This window comes from Hippocampus guttulatus, chromosome 1, assembly GCF_054856545.1.
Source record: "Hippocampus guttulatus isolate MCC_2025c chromosome 1, RoL_Hgut_1.0, whole genome shotgun sequence".
Taxonomy (NCBI): domain Eukaryota; kingdom Metazoa; phylum Chordata; class Actinopteri; order Syngnathiformes; family Syngnathidae; genus Hippocampus; species Hippocampus guttulatus.
In genome coordinates, this window is record NC_141261.1 from 29030118 (window position 1) to 29037778 (window position 7661).

General features: G+C 39.7%; 1 long non-coding RNA gene across 1 annotated transcript; it reads right to left on the bottom strand.

The window, feature by feature from the left end:
• Positions 1-6499: 6499 nt before the first annotated feature.
• LOC147211272 (uncharacterized) lies at positions 6500-7319 on the bottom strand. The gene is made up of 3 exons (XR_015100268.1): positions 7182-7319; positions 6681-6737; positions 6500-6608 (listed from the first exon to the last, which is right to left on the bottom strand). It is a non-coding gene; the product is annotated as an uncharacterized LOC147211272 (long non-coding RNA).
• Between the last annotated feature and the right edge of the window lie 342 nt (positions 7320-7661).

The following is a 7661-nucleotide window of genomic DNA, read 5'->3' on the forward strand; positions in this document are numbered from 1 at the left end:
TATTTGAAAAAATCGGCGATGCACTGAAGCCGCGATAATGAACCACGAAATAGCGAGGGATCACTGTATGTGGTTCCTGCAAAAAGCATTATGACCAATTTATGTCAGTACTTGATACAATCATGAATTTATCTATGACTGGTGCTCTGGGAGAGCAGCAAGTTGATAAACTACAGGCAGGGGAAACAATACAGACAATCAATCCAGAATGTCTAAATTCACTTCAAGTTACCAACAGAAAGTCAACAGTAAATATACAGAGGCGACAGAAGGTCTACTACAGGAAACCAGCAACCATTAAGTAATAAAGCAAGTGGTCAGAAGACACCAGTTTTACACTGATGCAGAGACAAAATGAATTAAGAATTTTTGAGGTCACAGATGAGCATTTGGCAGCGTGTGTGTCACGTTACTTCTACAACTACAGTCTCATCACAATTCTAAAGGCGGTGTCAAGGCTGGGGTGTCCGTTGGATATTTTCGCGTTATTTACGTTAAGCATCCTGAACGGCCGGTGTATTTACGGGCCGCTCCTAGGCATCACGGAGGAAAGCAGTGGATTGTTGACAGGAAGGCAGGGATTCAGTAATCTGAAAATAGAAATGTATTTACAAAAAGACAATAAGGTGTATGAAATAATTCAAAATACTCAAATGAGAAAGTCTCCCCTCTCCTCTAAAATGAAACTAACAAAGAAACACAGGACAGGACTCTGTCATCCATTTGTAGAACATTTATTTTTGCCAACCAACAGACTGTCGAATCTCTCCTGAGTTCAACTGTATAGTTATGGCATTTATTGTAACTATAAATGAGTCTCGTTCAGTCAAAAAATAAAGTCAGGTCAAATTTATTTTTGGATCCCTGAATCACAAAAGTGTCTCAAAGGGCTTCACATGCCCACAGTTCACCGATCTTTTGAACGCATCACATGCTTAAGTGTGAGTTGCTACGCATTGCCGAGCGGAAAGAAGGAGCAGCAACAGCAAAGTCAACATTTCTCTCGTGTGAAGCTTTCCCACATTTGAAAGTAAAGAACAGAGCGAAACATGGTGGCAGCGCGTGTGTAGAAATTGGCGACGTGAAGAGGGGGTTGGACGAAACGCTAGCTCGTTAGCACGGAAGCTAACCGCGGGCGTTAGCACAGAAGCTAACTGCGAACAGTCGCTACGCAGCTGGAACCCACCACCAGAGACCAACCAGCCGAACGCCAGCGAGCGTGAGGGAGCCAGCAAACCCACTTGCCACATTAGAAACACCCAGCAGCAAGCCCACTGGACACGTCACAAACTAGCATACAACCGGCTAGCAACGAGACCCAACAAAATGCCACCCAAACAGAAGCAAGACACAAAGCAGGATGAGGACTTCCTGACCCTCACTCAAGTAAACGAATTACTCCAGCAACAAAAAGAGCTTTTTACGGCGCTCTTGCAACAACAACAGGAAAATTTCAAAGGATTTGTCAAGATGATAATAGACTCAACAAACTCACGACTTGACACTTTTACCAGGGAAGACCAAGAAATAAAAACCAGCATCAACTTTACCCAAAAAGAGGTAGACGACATTAAAAAAAATCGAATCCGTCAAACTGGCCATTCCAAAGACATGCAAACAGAATTCTACAAAATACGTGACGGCATGCTTGTATTAACAGACAAGATGGACTACTTGGAAGGACAGTCAAGAAGAAACAACTTGGTAATTGATGGAATTGAGGAAAAACCGGGAGAAATGTGGACTGAAACAGAGGAAAAAGTTCAAAAAATCCTCAAGGAGAAGCTGCTGATACAGGGGCAAATTGAGGTGGAGAGAGCTCACCGCACAGGAAGACAAGAACCTGGAAGACCTCGACCGAGGCCAGTTGTGGTGAAATTTCTAAAATACAAGGACAGATCAAGGATCCTACAAAAAGCAAAATACTTAAAAGGCTCCAACATCTACATCAACGAAGACTTTACAGATGCCGTACGACAAAAAAGAAAAGAGCTCCTCCCAAAATTAAAAGCTGCACGTGACGGAGGGGAAACTGCCTACTTAAGACATGACAAACTTATCGTCCACCCCCGCACCAGTACTCCAACACAACAGGCTCGAGTTCAACACCATCAAGCAGCATACTGAGAATTGTTCACCACCCAACGATAAAAACTGACCCTACTGAAGCAGGAAATTCACATACCAAAAAACATGGACTTCGAACCCTTTGATGACCCTTCCAACCCTTTGATGACTTCCAACCCTACTGACCACAAGACATTTGACCCTGAGAACAACTTGGATCCGGACAAAAACTTTTTCAAGACCGACCGACCGCCAGGGAGCCAGCGACGACCGACCGTGAGGGAGCCAGTGATGACCGCGAGGAAGCCAGCGACGACTGCAGGGAAGCCAGCAACCGCGAGGAAGCCGGGAGACAACCAGCCAGCGACCACCGCGAGGGAGCCAGCGACGACCGCAAGGGAGCCAGAGACGACCGAGAGGAAACCAGCGACGACTGCAGGGGAGCCAGCGACCGCGAGGGAGCCGGGAGACAGAGAGCCTGAGGGAGCCGGGAGACAACCAGCCAGCGCGCGTGAGAGAGCCGGGAGGCAGCCAGCCAGCGAGCGTGAGGGAGTCGGCGACAACCGCAAGGGAGCCAGCGACCACGAGGGACCCAGGAGACGTCCAGCCAGCAACCACAAGGGAGCCAGTGATGACGGCGAGAGAGCGAGCGACGACAGCGTGGGAGCGGGAAATTCACATCCCAAAAACATGGACTTCCAACCCTTTGAAGATATTGACTATAAGCCATTCGATCCTGAGAACAATTTGGACCCAGACAATAACTTCTTCAAGAACAAACAAAGGATAACAAACTCTGACTAGTACCTGGATGAACAATTCAACACTAATATAAAATTAGAAAATGCACTTTCAGTAATACACTTAAACAGTAGAAGTCTCTATAAAAACTTCACAAAAATCAAAGAATACCTGACTAAATTCAATAAATTTAAAATAATTGCCATATCAGAAACTTGGCTTGATGAAGATAAAACAACTGAAATGGAAATAGCAGGTTATGAAATGTTTGCAACTAATAGGGAAAACAAAAAAGGAGGGGGGGTTGCAATATATGTAGACAAAGCACTTAAATGCAGTAAAATCGAGAGATTGACAAACACAATACAAAACCTAATGGAATGTCTAACCATTGAAATACATAATAAAAAGGCATCAAATATCATCATAAGTTGCATCTATAGGACGCCAGGATCATGTATTGACACATTCAATAAAAAACTAACAGATATGTTCAGTTACTACAACGATAAGAAAACACGAATAATATGTGGTGCCTTTAACATTGACTTATTAAACCCAAATGGACACAAACAAACAACTGACTTCATAAATACTATGTATAGCAACAGCTTTTTCCCAGTAATCCTGAAACCTAGCAGAATAACAGTTGACACGGCCACATTAATAGATAACATATTTATAAATAAGATTGATCATAAAATGGAAAGTGGACTTCTCATTAATGACATAAGTGACCACCTACCTGTCTTTGCAGTTTTTCATAATTATTTTGATAGAAAAGCTAAGTCAACAACTCACATAACAGAAATAAGACTAAGAACCCAACGCTCCATCGATGCTTTTAAGCAAGACCGAGAAAAACAAAACCGGACCGAGGTCTACTCAAACAAAGACCCAAATACAGCGTTTGAAGTATTTCAGTCTACCATAATCTCCTTATATGATAAACATTTTCCATTAACTAAAGTCTCCAAAAAGTATAAAGACCCAAGTAAGCCATGGATAACGAAAGGCATAGAAAACGCATGTAAAAAGAAAAAACAATTTATATAAATTGTTTTTCAAATTGAGAACTGAATAAGCAGAAAAAAAATAAGACCTATAAAAATAAACTAGTAAATATTATAAGAACCAGTAAAAGAGATCATTATCATGCACTATTAGAGCAGAATAAAAGTAGCACACAAGAAATATGGAAAATACTTAACCAAGTAATCAGAAATAGTCCTAAAAAAATGGATTATCCAGAGTATTTTATCAAAGGCAAAAATACTATTTTGGAAAAAACTGCAGAAATAGCAACTGATTTTAATGAGTATTTTGTCAACATCGGCAGTAACCTAGCAAAACAAATTCCTGATCCAACAAACTTGTTTGAAATAGATAGATATGTAGAAAAAAACTCCTCCACAATGTTCCTTACTGCTGTAAAACAAGAAGAAGTATCAAATATTATAAAAACTTTTAAAAATAAAAAGTCAACTGATTGCTTTAATATTGATATGACAATAATAAAGCAGATTATAGAATATGTAGTGCGACCTTTCACGCACATATGCAACCTGTCATTCAAAGCTGGTATCTTTCCATCAAAAATGAAAATTGCTTAAGTTATTCCAATCTATAAAAGTGGAGAAAGACATCTGTTTACAAATTATAGACCAATATCACTACTACCACAATTTTCAAAAATATTAGAAAAACTATTTTCTCGCAGACTTGATAGCTTTATACAAAAGCATGCGCTGTTAAGTGAGAATCAATATGGCTTCAGGGAAAAACGGACCACCTCAATGGCAGTTATGGAGTTTGTGGAAGCAATAGCCACTAATATAGACAACAAAGAATTTACTGTTGGGGTTTTCCTAGATCTAAAAAAAGCTTTTGACACAATAGATCACAGTATATTATTGAAAAAACTAGAAAGATATGGCATTAGAGGTGTAGCTTATAAATGGATAAAAAGTTATTTAGAAAACAGATATCAGTACGTGCAGCTCAACAATAAAAAAACGAATCAACTGAAAATCACTCATTGAGTTCCTCAGGGGTCAGTGCTTGGTCCAAAACTATTCATCTTGTATATAAATGATATCTGCAAGGTCTCAAAACAATTTAAACGTGTCCTATTTGCTGATGATACAACTTTCTACTGTTCTGGAATACATCTGAAACAGCTCCTGACAACCGTAGAAAACGAATTAAACAAATTAAAAAACTGGTTTGACAGAAATAAATTGTCACTTAACCTGAAAAAGTGGAAGTTAATTGTTTTCGGCACAAGACCAATCAAACACCAAGCTAAAATTATGGTAAACTCAATTGAGATAGAAAGAGCGTATGAAACCAAGTTTCTCGGATTAGTAATAGACTCAAAACTATGTTGGAAGAGACATATCGATAACGTAAAAAGAAAAATTGCCAAAACCGTAGGGATCCTCTACAAAACCAAGGAAGTGCTAAATAATAGATCTTTGTACACAATATACACTTCATTATTATTACCATATATGACCTACTGTGTGGAAATATGGGGAAATGCCTGCAAAACAAACACACTCCCTATTCTAAAACTACAAAAAAAGCAATTCGAATTATTAATAGATCAAAATATACGGAACCCACAAATCCACTATTTGTCAAATTAAATACGATGAAATTTTATGACCTGGTTGACTTTAAAATCGCCCAATTAATGTACAAAGCACACAATAACCTGCTCTGCCAAAACATTCAGAAGTGTTTCGAAATTCGAGAAAGCAGCTATGATTTAAGAGGTACCAACTTATTCAAAAAACTCAAAACAAGAACAAACATCAAGCAAAGAAGTGTATCTATCAAAGGTGTTAATCTGTGGAATAATTTCGAAACTGACCTGAAAATTGTAATTTCCCCATTGCGGGACAAATAAAGGATATCTTAAATGAGTAAATCGCTTGCTGAGTTCAAAAACAAATTCAAAAAAATAGTACAAACAACCTACATCAATCAGAGTTAAAATGATCAATTCTAAACATTAAATATAATGATAAATCAGAACTAAGTTGATAGAGAAAGGTATTGAAATACCCATTATGAATACAAGAGAAAATTGACACAAGAGTGCCAGGGTGTGTATATGTTTTATGTTCAATAAACAACAACAACAACAACATCTGTGCCCACGCCATAGGTGGGCAAGCAAAAAATAAAAAAATAAAATAATAAAAATAAAGGAAGGAAATGGAACAGGGAAAAAACAGTGAAATTAAAGGACTCCAAGGGTTATGATTAACTCATTGAATACCACCCCTTTTCACTGGCGCAACCCCCTCAATCCCTCACATTTTACTGAATTTCGACTGATTTGCAAGGCCCACAGAATTTTCTGTCCTATGGCTATATATACATGCAACCTGTCAAAAGAAAGGGGAGACTCTCTTCTTTCAGCAGAAAAAAGAAGTTTGTTTCTAGCTTTCTCCGTTCGTTGGCAATCAGCATTAGAAAACTGCTAGGTTTGATGGAAAATGCAGATTTTCTGCAGAAATCCAGAGAAAATGAGCTTTTTGTAAAAGCATGCATTTCAAGCATCATTTCAAGTTTTACACAATTTTTTGCTTTTGTGGCAGCTCAAATACCTCAATAATGTGTTCCTCCTACAAAAGAAAATTACAAATAATGTTTTTGTCGCAAAATAATTTATTTGCACACAAAACTATTGAACTATGAACAAAAGTGCAGGTGTGGAGAAGATGGTTTTTGGCTTCCATCCAGTTTGTCACCACATCGATTCATCCCACCACGTCCAGATGCACGACCTATAAATTATAGAACCATAAAAAGTTGCAAATATATCTTGCTGCAGAGTGAGGTACAATAATTTTATTTACCTTTCTTTCCACCACCAAAGCGAGGAGTCGTCATCTTTTGGCTTCTGGTTGGACAATCTGTAATTTATAAAAGTATGTACAATCACCACACTTTTATTTTTCTATTTTTTTTATTGTTGCTTTCCACTTACATTTCAACGTCTCTCACCCACACACATACATGCTCGCACACTGCTATTTACACCATTCATTCCACGTTGCTCAGCATCCAATTTGAAATGAAATGGAATATGAATTTAACACGAGTAGTTTTAGCAGGGCTGAGCGGACCAAATGTGTCCTGTTTTTTATGTTTGTTTGTTTTTTGAAAACCTATGGCGACATGCAAGTCAGCGCATATTTTCATCCACATCTACGAGACGCATCAACCGTACATAAATGATGAGTGTTACTGGCAACTTCATAGTATAGCGGGGAATGTAGCGGTACATAAAAGTGACTGAGGAGGCATAAGAAGTGATGAAGTTTTGAATGGGAACTTGCAAGCTAGTCAGCAGTTACCTCCTCGTTCCAGCGGCTCTGGCGAGGACTCTCAGCTGCTTTCCGTTATGTCCGAAGGCACATATTCGTCCGACATCGGGATCCAAATCGCTCTCCAATTCATCGTTTTCGCCGTCGTCTTTACGAGACGATTCCAACCAATCGCTGACGTGTGCCCGGCGTCGGCCATGCGAAGCAATGCAGCCTCTTTGCCGTCATCGCTGGAAGTCGCCGGGGAGACGATTTGTGGGCGATGTGGGGCATCGGGAGGCACAAAATGCTCTGCCAAGCGATGATCGCTGACGTGGAGCAAGTTCATCGTCATCAGATGAACTCGAAACTCGGCGTGAGCCATGCGGGCTGCGTGTAGCACGCCATGTTTGTGCAGGCCGATGTTCGTTTGACGGGTGCCGCTTTCGATTAGTGACCGAAGCGTCATTTTCTCTTCCACACAAACACCATCTCCTTTGTTGTTTTGTTTCGAGGACGCTTTTATACCGA